The sequence below is a fragment of the Mobula hypostoma genome, chromosome 8 (assembly GCF_963921235.1).
Source record: "Mobula hypostoma chromosome 8, sMobHyp1.1, whole genome shotgun sequence".
Classification (NCBI taxonomy): domain Eukaryota; kingdom Metazoa; phylum Chordata; class Chondrichthyes; order Myliobatiformes; family Myliobatidae; genus Mobula; species Mobula hypostoma.
This window is the reverse complement of record NC_086104.1, coordinates 22798935-22814955: the sequence shown is the minus strand read 5'-3', so window position 1 is coordinate 22814955 and position 16021 is coordinate 22798935. Positions and strand designations below refer to the sequence as shown.

Sequence of the window (16021 nt, the reverse complement as noted above, 5' to 3'; positions counted from 1 at the left end):
CTGATTGTCAGCTGAGTAAGGCCGTGGAAGTCGCCTCGTGATTGGCCGACGGGATTCCATGGGTTCTGTCATAAAGTAGGGCAGCCTGGACTGACTGGTACAATCACGTGCCGACCAGGCTGTGCAGGTAACCTGATCACCTCAGAAAGCAGGGCAGCCCCAAATCCAAAGATCTGAGCCCGAAAACCTGGACTGGCTCCACAACGCAGGACGCAGAGAAGGCTGCGCATTATTCGGTACGTCATTGGCCCACCCAATTTCATGATAAAAATAAATACTGCTTGGAAGAAGATCAAGGAGGTACTTTCCAGTGTCTCAAGCATTTGCAGTTTGTTGCCTTTTGCAAACTGGTGGTACGCCCTGCTGGGTGCGGTCTTCATTGATTCCATTATAGTTATTGGATTTATTGAGCATGCCCGCAAGAAAATGAAATTCAGGCTTGAATATGGTGACAATAAATTTACTTTGAGCTTTGAGATAAGATAAATAATACATCAAAAACAGGAGGGAGGAAGGAGTTCTGAAAGGAATGGGGAAGTGAGTTTCTCATACAGAGAGTGGTTAATATCCGGAATGTACTGATAGAGGACGTGATGGAATTAGCTATATGACTGTGTTTGAGAGGCTTTTAGACATGGGCTTCAATCGGTAAGGCATAGTGAGTATGTTAATCCGTTACTGGGGTATCGAGAGAGGGTCGTGTCCATTCTGGGGCAGTTTGCTCACCTTTGTTCCCCACCCAATTCTCAGCTCTCACGTGCGGCTCCAAGTAGCTGTTTGCATACAACAGCAGCCACAGCCCGGTATACCGCCTCGACAGGGAGCTGGCGGGCCTCGTGGTCCTCGCATCAGGAGTCAGCCATGGCGGACTGGGCAAATGAGATCAACCGTGAGATCCAATGGCCAGGAAGGTGGTTTAGCAAAGAGAGAGAAGTGCGTGGCAAGGAACAGAGGAAGTTATGGACAACCAGGGCTTCCCACCCTCTATTTGTGACAGACAGGAAGGAAGGATAGGAACATCAGGACTCGGACCGCCAGACTGGGTAACAGCTTCTTCTCCCAGGCTGTGAGACGAATGAATACACTACCACCACCGAGGTCTCGTCACTAGGGCAGCAAACGATTTATTGTGCTGTGTATTACACGCATTTTGAATTATATTTTATGAACTGTGGCAGTATTTTGGTTTATGTGATGTGTGTGATATAAGACTTGTGGGTGCATTGTGGTCTGGAGGAACGTTATTTCGTTTGGATGTAGTCAGATTGAGAAGGTCATGGTGTCGGGGCCGGAGGCCGTGGACAGCCCGGTGCAGGTCGCTGCTCTGTGAGGTTTACTTGTCTCTGCCTTGAACTGAGGCTGTGCCCCTGCAACCAATGGGCTACTGGATCGGCTTCAGTGATGACTGGCTTCGCTGTTGTGGATTCATTTTCAGTCGTTTGCATTATTTGTTGTTTTTCCACTTCTGGTGTTTGATTTTTTTAAATGTGTTCTATTGGGTTTCTTTGTTTTGTGGCTGCCTGTAAGGAGGTTGTATATAGCATGCATACTTTGATAATGTCTTTTGAACTTGAACTCGCAACCAAGGAAGACCCCGGTTGTAATGACTACATATAGAACTGGACCCAGTCTTCAAAGGTCAAGATAGTGGAACTGCCCTGGTCCAATGGGTTTTGTAATTTTAAAAATTCTCACAAACAGGTTTCTTGTGCAGTTGACATCACTGGCATGACAGAAGAATTGCACAAATCTAACCGTCATTGGACAGGATGGAAAACCAATCTTCAACTATTAAATCACTCAGCAGATTATGTGGTCAACTGTCCATCCCTGAGAATGCTCCAGCTTTGACTTCAGTGACTCCTAATCCAGAGTCACTGTTGATATTTATTTAATCAGAGATATGGTGCGGGATAGGGCCTTACATCCCTTCAAGCCACACCACCAGCAACCCCCAGTTAAACCCTAATCTAATCATGGGGCAATTTACAATGACCCATTGTCCTACTGACTGGTACATCTTTGGACTGTGGGAGGAAACTGGAGCACCCGGAGGAAACCTGCACATTGGGAAGACATACAGACTCCTTAGAGAGGACAGTGAAATTGAACTCCAAACATCAAATGTGACCACTTCTGTGTGAAGGTTCCCAAGTGAGTGAGGACAATGCATCGGGCAGATGTGTATGGGTTAGCACCGAGGACACAATGCCTGCGGAACAGAAGGAAAGATCTCTCACTTGCTAAACTCAAATACTCAGGAAAATATGCTGTGTGCATATCTCACTCCTATTGGCACACCTTCACGGAGCGGTGCCTTAGGAAGGTGGAGTCCAACATTAAGGATGCCCACCACTTATGACATGCCCTCTCCCCATTGTGACCATCAGGAAGGAGGTACAGAAGCCTGAAGGCACACACTCAGTGATTGAGGAACAGCTTCTTCCCCTCTGCCGTCCAATTTCTAAATGGGCATTGAACCCGTGGGCACTACCTCACAACCCTTTTTGTACTACGCATTTTAATATATATTATATAATTACTGAAATTCAGGTTTTTCTCTGTATTTATTTATCATGTATCTCATTGTACTGTTGCCATGAATTTCACAACATATATGCAGCTGATATTAGACCTGATTCTGACTCTGATAAGACTTACTGGTTAGTAGGTTAATTTGTCATTGTAAATTGTCCCATGATTAGGCTCGGATTACATCAGAGGATTGCTGGGCAGGGCTGCTGGAAGGGCCTATTCGTACTGTACCCAGATAACAAATAATTAAGTAACTGGTCACCAGTGTTGGAATGATATTTATTCTTACAGTATTAGATAACTTGTCAATTGTTATTTTACAACAGCAATTCTATAAAATTATGAAATTACAAAATAGAGGGGAAAAGAAAGAATAATGAGGCTGTGTTCACGGGTTCATGAACAGTTCAGAAATCGGATATCAGGTATCAGCATTTATCTCAATCTCTTATTTCACACTATTCCTTTTCCACAATTTATGATTTAAATTATTATTCATTTATCTATTATTATTTGCTTTTCGCAGATTTTGTCAGTCTTTGTGTGTGGTTTTTCATCGATTCCATTGTATTTCTTTGTTCGACTGCGAATGCCTGCAAGAAAATGAATCTCAGGGTTCTATATGAGGACTGTGCAAAACTGTGCAAAAGTCTTGGGCACATATCTAAAGGCGCCTAAGACTTTCGCACAATACTGCAGTAGTTTCATGAATTGCCTGTCCTGCTACCACCAAAAAAACCTGATTCTGATGTGGTTCTCTATGGACTAAGAGTGGGAAGGAGGCAGGGTGAGGGGAATCATGGTTAGGAAAAGCAGAGGGGAGGGAGAAAGGAAGAACCAGAGAGAGATTCTGTAAAGATCAATAAACCAATTGTTTGCAATCAAAGGTTCTTGCTTGATGTCTTAGGGCAGGGGTCCCCAACCTTTTTTGCACTGCGGACCGGTTTATTATTGACAATATTCTTGCAGACCGGCTGACCTGGGGGGGTGGTGGGTAGGGTTGCCAACGGACAAGAGTAGCAGTCAAATACATTGTGTTTACCCCGAAAAGACTACAATGACCATGAAGCCTTGCGCAGGCACCAGTGCGCATGCATGTACGTATGGATTTTTTTCTACAAATCGCTTTTGGCGATTCTTTTCGGGGGTGGGGGGAGTGTTAATCATGACCGGAATATAGGTGATAAGTGGCTAATACACTCAATTTAGTTTCTAAAAGGGTTTATCTAATGAATTTAATATTAAACACACAGCGCATATTTTCCTCGCATGAATATAGTGATAAGTCAATTATCTGGGTAAGACAGGGGAGCTTGAAGTAAGTGTTGAACGAACTTCCAGTAGAAATGGTAGAGGCAGGTTCGATATTATCATTTAAAGAAAAATTGGATAGGTATATGGACAGGAAAGGAATGGAGGGTTATGGGCTGAGTACAGGTCGGTGGGACTAGGTGAGAGTAGCATTTGGCACAGACTAGAAGGGCCGAGATGGCCTGTTTCCGTGCTGTAATTGTTATATGGTTATATAAGTCAATGGCATCTTAACATTGTAAGTAATGTTTGGATATTAAACACACAGCACATAGCACATATTTTCCCCGTATGAACGTATAAAATCATTGCAACACACCAATATCGCTAAGTCAGTGGGAGCCCTGGGCTTGTTTTCCTACAACAAGACAGTCCTATCGAGGGGTGATGGGAGACAGCGATACCCGAAGGGGGTTCTTTATGTCCAGTCTATTCTGCAATTTAGTTTTCATTGCATTCATTACAGAGATATGTTGGAAATGGAAGCAACGTTTTCAGTGCTTTCGTGGCTATCTCAGGATATTTAGCCCTGACTTTGATCCGGAATGCCGGCAGAGATGTTATGTCAAACATACTTTTCAGCCCACCGTCATTTGCAAGCTCGAGGAGTTGATCTCCTTCCCGCACTTACATGGATGACGTGCGGGTAATGACCTCGCGTGTGGGAAATGAGGAAAGATGCAGCTGACTCATCGCCAAATCGTATCGTTTCCTCGCGGCCCGGTAGCACATGCTTTGCAGCCTGGTACCGATCCGCGGCCCGGTGGTTGGGGACCGCCGTCTTGGGGCTGGGTGTGTCTGCACCCACAACGCCTCCCGACCCTGGCACTCTTTCTCTGCCACCCAACCCACACCATTCCTGCTGCACTCTACCCTTGCCATTCCCAACATCCTTTGCCCCTGCTGAATTTTCAAACTTGCTCTCTGCTCCACATTGACAAATACAATGTAATACCCTGGCTCAGAGTTTTACTGCTAATATTTCATTTAGTCGCTTTCTGCAGAAGCAGTGAGTCCTGCTGGTGGAATGTTTGGGTTTCAGCTAAAGGGGCTATGATGTTCAACTTAGGAGTGTTGTGTCAGCCGATCAGGATGGTGGAATGGGAGAAGGTTCTAGAGAGAACTGGGTGGAATGAAATTTGTGATGGACACCGGTGTCTTTTAGGCAGGAGCTGTGGAGAGGGCAGTGGCGGGGGAGGGGGGAGGTGGCTGAGAATGCCATGGGAACGAGTGTCCCTGTTGTACAAAGTGCTTTGTGTGGATGAACTGCCCCAAGGAGGAAGGACCTATACTCCCGAGAGAGCGCCCATTGGTTCGAGATGGATTTCGAGCGACGTTCGGAATATGATGTGTGCTTTCACGCAGACCACAGGTAAAAAGGGCAACTTCAAGATGAGCTGCAACTTTACGTGCACATTTGGACTGGTTTAACTGTAATGGACCCGTTTACTTTTTCCCCTCCGTCCTACTAACTGTTCGATAAAACTGAAAACTGTAAATATACTTTCTTTAAAATTTTAAGCGGTGTTCCTCGCGCCAACAGATTATCGTGTCTAGGCGGTATACACAGCAATTCGCTCAGATCGAGGTTTCCTTAATCGGAACGTCACGACGTCCCAGTTCAGCCGAATGCCGAATCATACCGACCCGAGGCATATACTGTTTGTGAAATGTGGCCTTCTCACCTCAGTCCCATGGCTGTTAGAGCCGGCTAACGAACCAAGTTTGCACACGAGCAACACACCCGAAATGCTGGTGAATGCAGCAGGATCTATTGAAAGAGGTACAGTCGACGTTTCGGGCCAAGACCCTTCGTCAGGACTAACTGAAAGAAGAGTTGGTAAGAGATTTGAGAGGCGGAGGGGGAGTGGGAGATCCGAAATGACAGGAGAAGACAGGAGAGGGAGGGATGGAGCTAAGAGCTGGAAAGTTGATTGGTAAAAGGGATATGAGGCTGGAGAAGGGAGAGGATCATGGGACGGGAGGCTTAGGGAGAAAGAAAGGGGGAGGGGAGCCCAGAGGAAGATGGAGAGCAGGCAAGGAGTTATTGTGAGAGGTACAGAGGGAGAAAAGAGAGAGAGAGAAAAGGGGAAAAATAAAAAAATAAATAACGGATGGGGTACAAAGGGGAGGAGGGGCATTAACGGAAGTTAGAGAAGTCAATGTTCATGCCATCAGGTTGGAGGCTACCCAGACGGAATATAAGGTGTTGTTCCTCCATCCTGAGTGTGGCTTCATCTTTACAGTAGAGGAGGCCGTGGATAGACATATCAGAATGTCTCGCCAATATATAGAAGGCCACATCGGGAGCACCGGACGCAGTATATCACCCCAGCCGACTCACAGGTGAAGTGTTGCCTCACCTGGAAGGACTGTCTGGGGCCCTGAATGGTGGTGAGGGAGGAAGTGTAAGGGCATGTGTAGCACTTGTTCCGATTACAAGGATAAGTGCCGGCAGGGAGATCGGTGGGAAGGGATGGGGAGGACGAATACGAATGGACAAGAGAGTAGCGTAGGGAGCGATCCCTGCGGAAAGCAGAGAGAGAGAGGGAAGAGGGAAAGATGTGCTTAGTGATGGGATCCCGCTGGAGGTGACAGAAGTTACGGAGAGTTATATGTTGGACCCTGAGGCTGGTGGGGTGGTAGGTGAGGATAAGGGGAACCCTATTCCTAGTGGGGTGGCGGGAGGATGGAGTGAGAGCAGATGTGCATGAAACGGGAGAGATGCGTTTGAGAGCAGAGTTGATAGCGGAGGAAGGGAAGCCACTTTCTTTAAAAAAGGAAGACATCTCCCTCGTCCTGGAATGAAAAGCCTCATCCTGAGAGCAGATGAGGCGGAGATGGAGGAATTGCGAGAAGGGGATGGCATTTTTGCAAGAGACAGGGTGGGAAGAGGAATAGTCCAGGTAGCTGTGAGAGGCCGTAGGCTTATAGTAACGCATGCGAACCCGGTGAGGGGGTTGTAACATTACCGTGCAAATGCCTTCGGCATCCTAACTGTATATATGTCCCTCAGACTTTTGCACATTACTGTACACACTTCGATAATAAATTTACTTCTAATTTTGAACAATTCGAGGATGAGGCAACAATTCTTCTACCAAGCTGTTTTCGGCTAGCGTTATTATTTCTCTATACGAGAGATAAGTTAACTTTTATTGGTGGTTGCCCGTTGTGTCCGATGATGACAAGAAACCTGGGCAGGAGAATTTTAAAAAGTGCTTAAAAAAAGCCTTTGCACTGGGGAAGTTTAACTCTCTTGACCTCATGTCCGGGTCCCGTGGTACAATCAAACGCTACAAATCGGGGTCTTCCTTGTGAGTGAATGACCTTGACGTTTTCTATGTCCTTCGATCTCCATCGAGCGCTGCAGTACCGCCTTCCTGGCTACTGGATCTCACTCCAGATCTCATTCGCCCAGTCCGCCAAAGATAACTTCACATGCGGGTTCCGCCATGTCCCTAATTCACCAGGGTGTGCGGCTCGCCGGCTACTCTCATCCGGTTTTGACCACCGATCGAAGCGGTGTACCAGGGTGAGGCCGCCGTTACATGCGGACAGCTACTTGGAACCACAGGTGAGAGCTGAGTGTCCGGTGGGGACTAAAGGTGAGTGAGTGAACACAAGCCCCTCTACCAGAGGTGTTGCCCGCCCTCGACACTCCATACACCCCGAATTTTCAATAAGTTGCAAATTATATCAGGCAGCAAGCAGAGTAACCAAGCCTGGTTCCAGGTGCAGCACTAACACAGCAGGATGTCCGTTGTCCTGTGTCCGTTAAACCCGTACTCTCTCCTCAGTGGGCTGGAACTTGAATCCGCATCCCACAGATTCAGATGCAACCACAAAAGTAACACGTACAAAATGTTGGAGGAACTCAGCAGGTCAGGCAACATATGTGGAAAAGAAGAGAGTCGATATTTCGGGCTGAGACCTATCATCAGGACCACTGAAGCAAAGCTCACTTTATTGATAAAAGCTGAGAGTTTATTTTTAATTTATTTGATTCTGTCTGCACGGTGCGGAGACCAGTAGCCATGGCCCATCCCTAACTGCCGGAGCAGTTAACGGCTGAGGCACCTTCTCAGTCTGCGTTGTCCTTTTGATACAGGCTGGCATGGCATCGCCCCTGTAAATATGTTTCCAAATTAGGGTGGTGCGGAACTCGGAGGGGAACCTGCAGCTGGTGGTGTTACCCAGCACCTGTTGCCCTTGTCCCTCTTGGTGGGCGAGGTCATGCGTTAGAGAGGGTATCAGAGTGCTGTCAGGGCTGAGAGAATTTATCTTTGGGCTGAGCGATATTAATATAAAGCGTCACTGTTGTTTCCGTACGAATGTTTCACAGTCTCATTAAACCTCGCTACAATATATTTCTGCAGATATTTACTCCTTTGCTCTACGCTTGTAATAAAAAGGCAGAGCTGAGTGGAGGAGCAGAGTCAACTTCAGCAGACATTGCAACGCTCTGAGATAACCGAAATGACGCAAATGAATCAAACGGGAACGTGTTGTTATCTTTCCGATACGGTAGGGACAGCTCCTGTCTGTGTTCTCTGCATCGTTACATTCCCAGTCCCCGGGAACGCGCGTGTTCCGTGCACGCTCGTGGACCCACGTGACCGTGCCTATTAGAGCGCCGCGGCGGGCGCGCGCTCCGGGCTGCCGCCTGCTCCAGCCGGGGGTCGGGTGAGGGTGTGCAGACGGGGTGTCTGCCTGCCGGTGAATCAACAGCAGGGCAACGGCAGTGCAGAGCTCACCTGCGGGTGAACATTCAGAAAGGTTCCCTTTTGTGCTCGTGTGCAGGCAGTAGCGGCAAAGCATCATGATGTCAAGGTTAAGCATCTGTTACTTTTTATGACCCGTTATGGTTTAATACTTGTCTTATCACATTTCCCCGTGTATTGGTAACACATTTAAAACATACAAGTGGGAAATAAAAACAGAAACTTCTGAAAATACGCTGCAGGCCAGGTAACATCTGTTGAAAGAAATTGTTAAAATTTTGGGTTAACAACCTTTCATCAGAATGAGGAAAAGTTATATATCAAATATTGTGTTTTTCCATTGACATGGTTTGCTTTTTTAAAAAAAACAGCTTGCTCATACAGATCAATTGCAATTAATTACAGAGGACACAAAGATTTTGCTTCCTGAATACTTTTGACAGCATCTAATGGATTTTGGGCTAGTGATCATGAAAATCACTATCAAATTTCCCTATCACACATTATCTTTTTTGGAATTGCCTATATTTGTGATTTCAATTCATAATTCAGGACAGGGTAACTGATGCCCATATTAAGGAATGCATTTTGGTTGGTGCACAAATAAAACAGGTCATCAACGACAGGCATTTCTAAGAACTTATGCAACCAGAGAAAATCGCATGGAAGGCTGTTGTTGAAAATTTTCATGGCTACCACAGAGCACCAAACCACGTGCAGCTAGTTGACAATATGCTTCAAGCATACAAAACCATGAAGTGCAACATGTCACTAAAGATTCATTTTCTGCATCGCCATTTAGAAATCGTCCCTGCAAATCTCGGCGCTATCAGTGACAAACATGGTGAAAGGTTTCACCAGGAAATTGCAGTCATGGAGAAACTGTATCAGGGCAACTGGAATCCATCAAAGCCGGCTAATTATTGTTGACCATTTAAGTGAGAAGCCTCAGACACTGAATGCAAATGAAAATCATCAACAAAACATTTTTAGCTCAAATGGAGTATTGCAGTGTCAGCACCATTGTGCAATTAAAGGCATTATGTTCAATAGAAGTTAATTTCTTGTTTCTCCAAATTCCTACATGATACAAGATTTCTGAAATTATATTTGTGTTCATCTTCAAGTGGTCTATCATAAACAAAAAAAGAAATTTTGAGGAAGCAACACTTTTGGAAAAAAAAATTGTGGTCCAGTGCTATTTGTTGCATCCTTCCTCAACTGGCACAACCATTTGTATCACCCAGTCTGTCTTGTTCATCATGTTGCTGCCATTGCCTTTATTCCATCCTACCCCTCCCCTTTTCTGCAAACTAAAACACTTTCATTATCGAACTTCCCTTATCCCTCATCGGTCAATAACCTGAAATGTTAATTCTCTTTGTCTCTCCACAGAAGTTCCCTCTTCTGCTGAATCTTTATGGCGTTTTATTTCCATTTCAGATTTCCATCATCTGCAGCTTTTTGCCTTTTGATTCGGTGTAAATGGGAGTTTATTTCTTTGGAATCCTCTGGAAGTGGAATAGAATGGAGTTTGCAGCTCAGTGGCCAATAAATTGGAAGGGCAGATCACTCTCTGCAGACTACATTAATGTGCTCAGTAAACAATCAATGTCAAGAGCAGAGGAAGCAGAATATAACAACACAATGGAAGTATCCTAATTGGTTGCATCATAGCCTGGATGATGCCTTGCCTGGCAACGGAAATGGCTACAGGTAATGTTGGATACAGTCCAGTCCATCACAGGCAAAGCCTTCTCTCCATGGAGTACATCAAGTCAAATTTATTGTCACTTAACAATATACATGCATACAACATATATGACTGAGATAGAAATGAGATAACATTTCTTCGGATTAGGGTGTAAAGCACAGTTGTGCACATAATACACAATAACTTACAAAAAGTAAGGATGAAATCTGCAGATGAATCACAGATAAATAGTAAATGAAAGTGCTTTAAATATTGTAAAGTATGGAACAGATTAACCAATGACTCTTCAAATGCGATGTGGCAGGGAGGTCAGAACCCTGAGAGAAGAAACTGTTTCCCATCCTGATCGCTCTTGATTTCGTGCATCGGAGTCTCCTGCTGAAGGTGGAAAGACAGAAGATGGTGGATGGATGGGTGGGATCATTAACCATGCTAAGGTCCTGCCATATGCAGTGCTCCTGATAAATGTCCCTGATGGACAGTAGGGAGACCCCTATGATCCTCCCAGCTGTTCTCACAGTCCTCGCGGGGACTTTTGGTCCAATGCTCGGCTGCTTGTATACCAGATGGAGATGCAACTTGTCAGTATGCTCTCAATGATGCTCCTGCAAAATGCAGTTAAGTTGGGGAGGGAGGTGATGGTGGGGGGAGTCTTGCTTGCCTCAGTCTTTGAAGGTGGTTTGGTGGAGCTAAAGATGGCACCAGAGGGCAACTTCTCCCACCTCATCATCGAAACAGTGAAATTCTTCCTATTCTAATGTATCTATTTTCATTTTCAGGGTGGCTGGGGTTCTATTGAGAGCTTTGATCTACAGTGGCACTCAAAACTGTGGTTCTGCACAGCGGAGTATTCCCGTTCTTGGAGCTGGCCAATTGGCCATGTATCGTTATGTCCAGGTTCGGTCTGCAGTCAGGTGACTTCGGGGCCATGCGCTTCCATGTGGACGTGAATTCTCACCAGTGTTGCGAACTGAAGCGTAGCGGGAGCCGTACATCAAAGACAGCTGTTGGACAGCTCTGCATTCAGGATCACAAGTTTTCTTTCTCTTTTGTCCTTCTCCCCACCTCCCCCTCTCCCCCTCCCTCCCAATTCTCGAGTCGGAACTCAAAATAAAAGGCAATGGTTCAGACTGACTAACATTGAAACAGCAAATGTGGTCTCCTCTCTCGCCACAGAAGGAGTGACTTCTGCCTCTCATTAGTGAGAGGGAGTGCCAGTGGGACGTTGAAAATGTTGGACTGAACACTAAGTTTTGACACATGGTATTTGGGAGAGACCAAGGCTACAGGAGTGAACCCAGACAGCAAATCCAGAGTTGAGCCTCAAGGCAGCTGGATGTCCTTGAACATCCTTCCGGCAGCTCCTGCAGCCAAACGTTGCTTCATAAACTTTCCTTTGGACTACACTGCCGCGAGGGGAATCTTGATGACTGGGCATCTCAGGATCTCCATAACTTCCACACAGGTGTGATGATAAGACCATAAGATATAGGAGCAGGAGCAGACCATTTGCCCATTGAGTCTGCTCTGCCATTCAATCAAGGGCTGATCCAATTCTTCCAGTCATCCCCACTCCCCTGCTTTCACCCCATACCCTTTGATGCCCTGGCTAATCAAGAACCTATCTACTTCTGCCTTAAATACACCCAATGACTTGGCCTCCACAGTCACTTGTGGCAACAAATTCCACAGATTTACCATCCTCTGACTAAAGTAATTTCTCTGCATCTCTGTTATCAATGGACGTCCTTCAATCCAGAAGTCATGCCCTCTTGTCCTTGTCACAATGGAGGCGTTGGGAATGGACCCAAATGCAAGACATAGACACTGAAGTACAAGGAACAGGACTTGACTAGAGCAGGGACATGACAGGATACAGACAAGGAGCAGGGACAAGAATGCAGACTTGGGCTTGGACCCCGAGCCAGAGACTGGACAAGGATGCAGAACCTGGGTCTTGCCTTGGGCTCGGGCTCCAGAACCAGGCATGGACATGACATGACTGCAGGCTGGGGTCCTGAGGCTTGAGGCTTGGAGACAGACTTGGGGGCTTGAGGCTTGGAGACAGGCTTGGGGGCTTGGGTCTTGAGTCTTGGAATGCAGAGGCAGGAGCTTGGAGACAGACTGAGAACTGTACATCAACATAGAGCTGGGACTTATCCTTCAAAAAGCCAGGACTCATCTTTTAACGTGAGACAGGACAGTACATAGACATATTGCCAGGACTTACACTTAGACAAGCTGGAACTCAACTTCATCTCCACACCAAGGTGGGACAGGACCATCTGTCGGGGAACGGCCGGACTTTCCCAACAGAGGCAAAGACAAGACAGGACAAGACAGGTCCCCCCGCAGGGCAACGGCAGAATGGCCTGACTTACCCCACGGAGGCGAGGACAAGACAAGACAGATCCCCCTTGCAGGGCAACGGCAGAACGGCCTGACTTACCCCACGGAGGCGAGGACAAGACAAGACAGATCCCCCCTGCAGGGCAATGGCAGAATGGCCTGACTTACCCCACGGAGGCGAGGACAAGACAAGACAGATCCCCCCTGCAGGGCAATGGCAGAATGGCCTGACTTACCCCACGGAGGCGAGGACAAGACAAGACAGATCCCCCCTGCAGGGCAATGGCAGAATGGCCTGACTTACCCCACGGAGGCGAGGACAAGACAGGACAAGACAGGTCCCCCCGCAGGGCAACGGCAGAACGGCCCGACTTACCCCATGGAGGCGAGGACAAGACAGGTCCCCCCCACAGGGCAACGGCACAATGGCCTGACTTACCACATGGAGGTGAGGACAAGAAGAGACAAACACCAAAGAACGACAGACAGTTCCATCTCTGCACTGGCGATTGAACTCGACAGTAGTGCAGGCGAGGTATCCAGGCAGAGAGTCGGGCGAGGGGAGAAAAGACATGGAGGGAAACAGGACAGTCCAGCAGGTATGCGGAGGTATTTATGTCTCAGCCCCAAAACGAGAATCATGTGCCCACAAGAGAGAGAGAGTGGGGAAAACCAGAAATCCCGGAACAAGGAACCATGGACCAGACCGTGAATCGGAACACGGATTCACGGACCGGACCATGACAGTTCTAGACTCCCCTACCATGGGAAATAACCTCACCATATCTAATTTGTTCAGTCCTTTTAACGTTAGGAATGTTTCTATGAGATCCCCCTCATTCTCCTGAACTCCAGGGAATACAGCCCAAGAGCTGCCAGGTGTTCCTCGTATGGGAATCCTTTCATTCCTGGAATCATTCTTGTAAATCTTTTCTGAACTCTCTCCAATGTCAGTATACCCTTTCTAAAATAAGGAGCCCAAAACTGCACACAATACTCCAAGTTTGGTCTTGCGCATACCTTACAGAGCCTCAACATCACATCCCTGCTCTTATATTCCATACCTCTAGAAATGAATGCCGACATTGCATTGGCCTTCTTCACCATCAACTCAACCTGAAGGTTAATCTTTAGGGTATCCTGCACAAGGACTCCAAAGTCTCTTTGCATCTCTGCATTTTGAATTCTCTCCCTATCTAAATAATAGTCTGCCTATTTATTTCTTCAACCAAAGTGCATAACCATACACTTTCTAACATTGTATTTTTTATTTGCCACTTCCTTGCTCATTCCCCTAAACTATCTAAGTCTCTCTGCAGGCTCTCTGTTTCCTCAACATTATCTGCTCCTCCACCTATCTTTGTATCATCGGTAAATTTAGCCACAAATCCATTAATCCCATAGTCCAAATCATTGACATACATCGTAAAAAGCAGCGGTCCCAACACCGACCCCTGTGGAACTCCACTGGTAACCGGCAGCCAGCCAGAATAGGATCCCTTTATTCCCACTCTCTGTTTTCTGCCGATTGGCCAATGCTCCACCTATGCTAGTAACTTCCCTGTGATTCCATGGGCTCTTATCTTGCTAAGCAGCCTCATGTGCGGCACCTTGTCAAAGGCCTTCTGAAAATCCAAGTACACCACATCTACTGCATCTCCTTTGTCTACACTGCATGAAATTTCCTCAAAAAATTGCATTAGGTTAGTCAGGCAAGAATTTCCTTTCAGGAAACCATGTTGGCTTTAGCTTGTCTTGTCATGTGCCCCCAGGTATTCCATAATCTCATCCCAACAATCAATTCCAACAACTTCCCAACCACTGATGTCAGGCTAACAGGTCTATAGTTTCCTTTCTGCTGCCTCCCACCCTTCCTAAATAGCAGATTAACATTTGTAATTTTCCAGTCATCCGGTAAAATGCCAAAATCTATTGATTCTTGAAAGATCATTGTTAATGCCTCCGCATTCTCTCCAGCTACTTCCTTCAGAACCCAAGGGTGCATTCCATCAGGTCCAGGAGATTTATCCACCCTCAGACCATTAAGCTTCTCAGTCGCAATTTTCACTGCACAATCTTCACTTTTCTGACACTCTTGAATGTCCGGTATACTGCAGATGTCTTCCACTGTGAAGACTGATGCAAAATACGCATTCAGTTCCTCTGCCATCTCTGCATCTCTCATTACAATATTTCAAGCATCATTTTCTATTGGTCCTATATCTACCCTCAACTCTTCTTTTACCCTTTATATACTTAAAAAGACTTTCAGTATCTTCTTTGATATTAGTCGCCAGCTTCCTTTAATAATTCATCTTTTTCTTCCTAATGAACTTAGTTTCCTTCTGCAAGTTTTTAAAAGCTTCCCAATCCTCTATCTTCCCACTAACTTTAGCTTCCTTGTATGCCCTCTCTTTTGCTTTTATGACAATGGATGATCATCACCCATTGTCCTTCGAGACAGATGGACACCAGCCAACCACTGTGGATGATGGTCTCTCTGGGGGCTTTGCTTTTGCTTGCATGGTGGATGGTTGGTGCGCTGGTGCTTTCTGCTAGAATAAGCGGAGGAGAAGGAGGGCTTGACGCTGCTTGTGCGTGGGAGAGGAGGGGGCCTTTGGGGTTCTTGCATTTTCTCTGTCATTCATTCTTTTGGGGTTTTCTTCTGTTTTGAGGTTTTCTGCAGAGAGCAAGAATTTCAAGCTGTATATTGTAAACATCCTCTGACGTGAAATGGAACTGTTGATTTCCCAGGAACTTGGTGCACATAATTCTCTCAATGGAGGAGCCATGTATTCACAGAGGAGGATGGTTCGTCTGCACGTTCCTGAAAATCCCAGTGATTGCCTTGATCTTCTCCACATTCAGGCTTAGGTTGTTACTCTCACACCAATCCACTAGCTGCTCCATTTCCTCTCTGTACTCTGTCTAATCATCGTTCTTGATGAAGCCAATCACTGTTGTCAACTGCAAACTCGATGACATGGTTTGAGCTAGATCCTGTGACACAGTCATGTGTCAGCAGTCTGAACAGCAGTGGGCTGAGCACACAGCTTTGGGGAGCACCAGTGCTCAGCGTAATGGGACGAGAGATGTTGTTGCCCACACGGACTGACTGGCCTTTCGGTTAAAAAAGTCCTGTATCCAATTGCAGAGGATTGAGATTGAGACCCAGCGGGGATAGTTTCCCAACTAGTTTCTGGGGTACAATGGTGTTAAATGCTAAACTGAAGTCTATAAACAACAGTCTGGCATACGCAACCCATTTTCTAGGTGGGACAAAGCAGGAGAGCAGAGGCTATTGCGTCGTCAGTGGATTGATTGGAGTGATAAGTGTAAGGGGTTTCTTTTTTTACGTCACTGCGTATTCTAAATAAAATGGCTTCTT

General features: G+C 46.3%; 1 long non-coding RNA gene across 2 annotated transcripts; it reads left to right on the top strand.

The window, feature by feature from the left end:
* Positions 1–133: 133 nt before the first annotated feature.
* LOC134350075 (uncharacterized) lies at positions 134–15034 on the top strand. 2 transcript variants are annotated; one of them, XR_010018802.1, is made up of 4 exons: positions 7288–7423; positions 8226–8373; positions 10014–10286; positions 11064–15034. It is a non-coding gene; the product is annotated as an uncharacterized LOC134350075 (long non-coding RNA). The 2 variants fall into 2 exon arrangements; XR_010018803.1 differs by lacking the exons at positions 7288–7423; positions 8226–8373 and adding an exon at positions 134–236.
* The last annotated feature ends 987 nt before the right edge of the window (positions 15035–16021 follow it).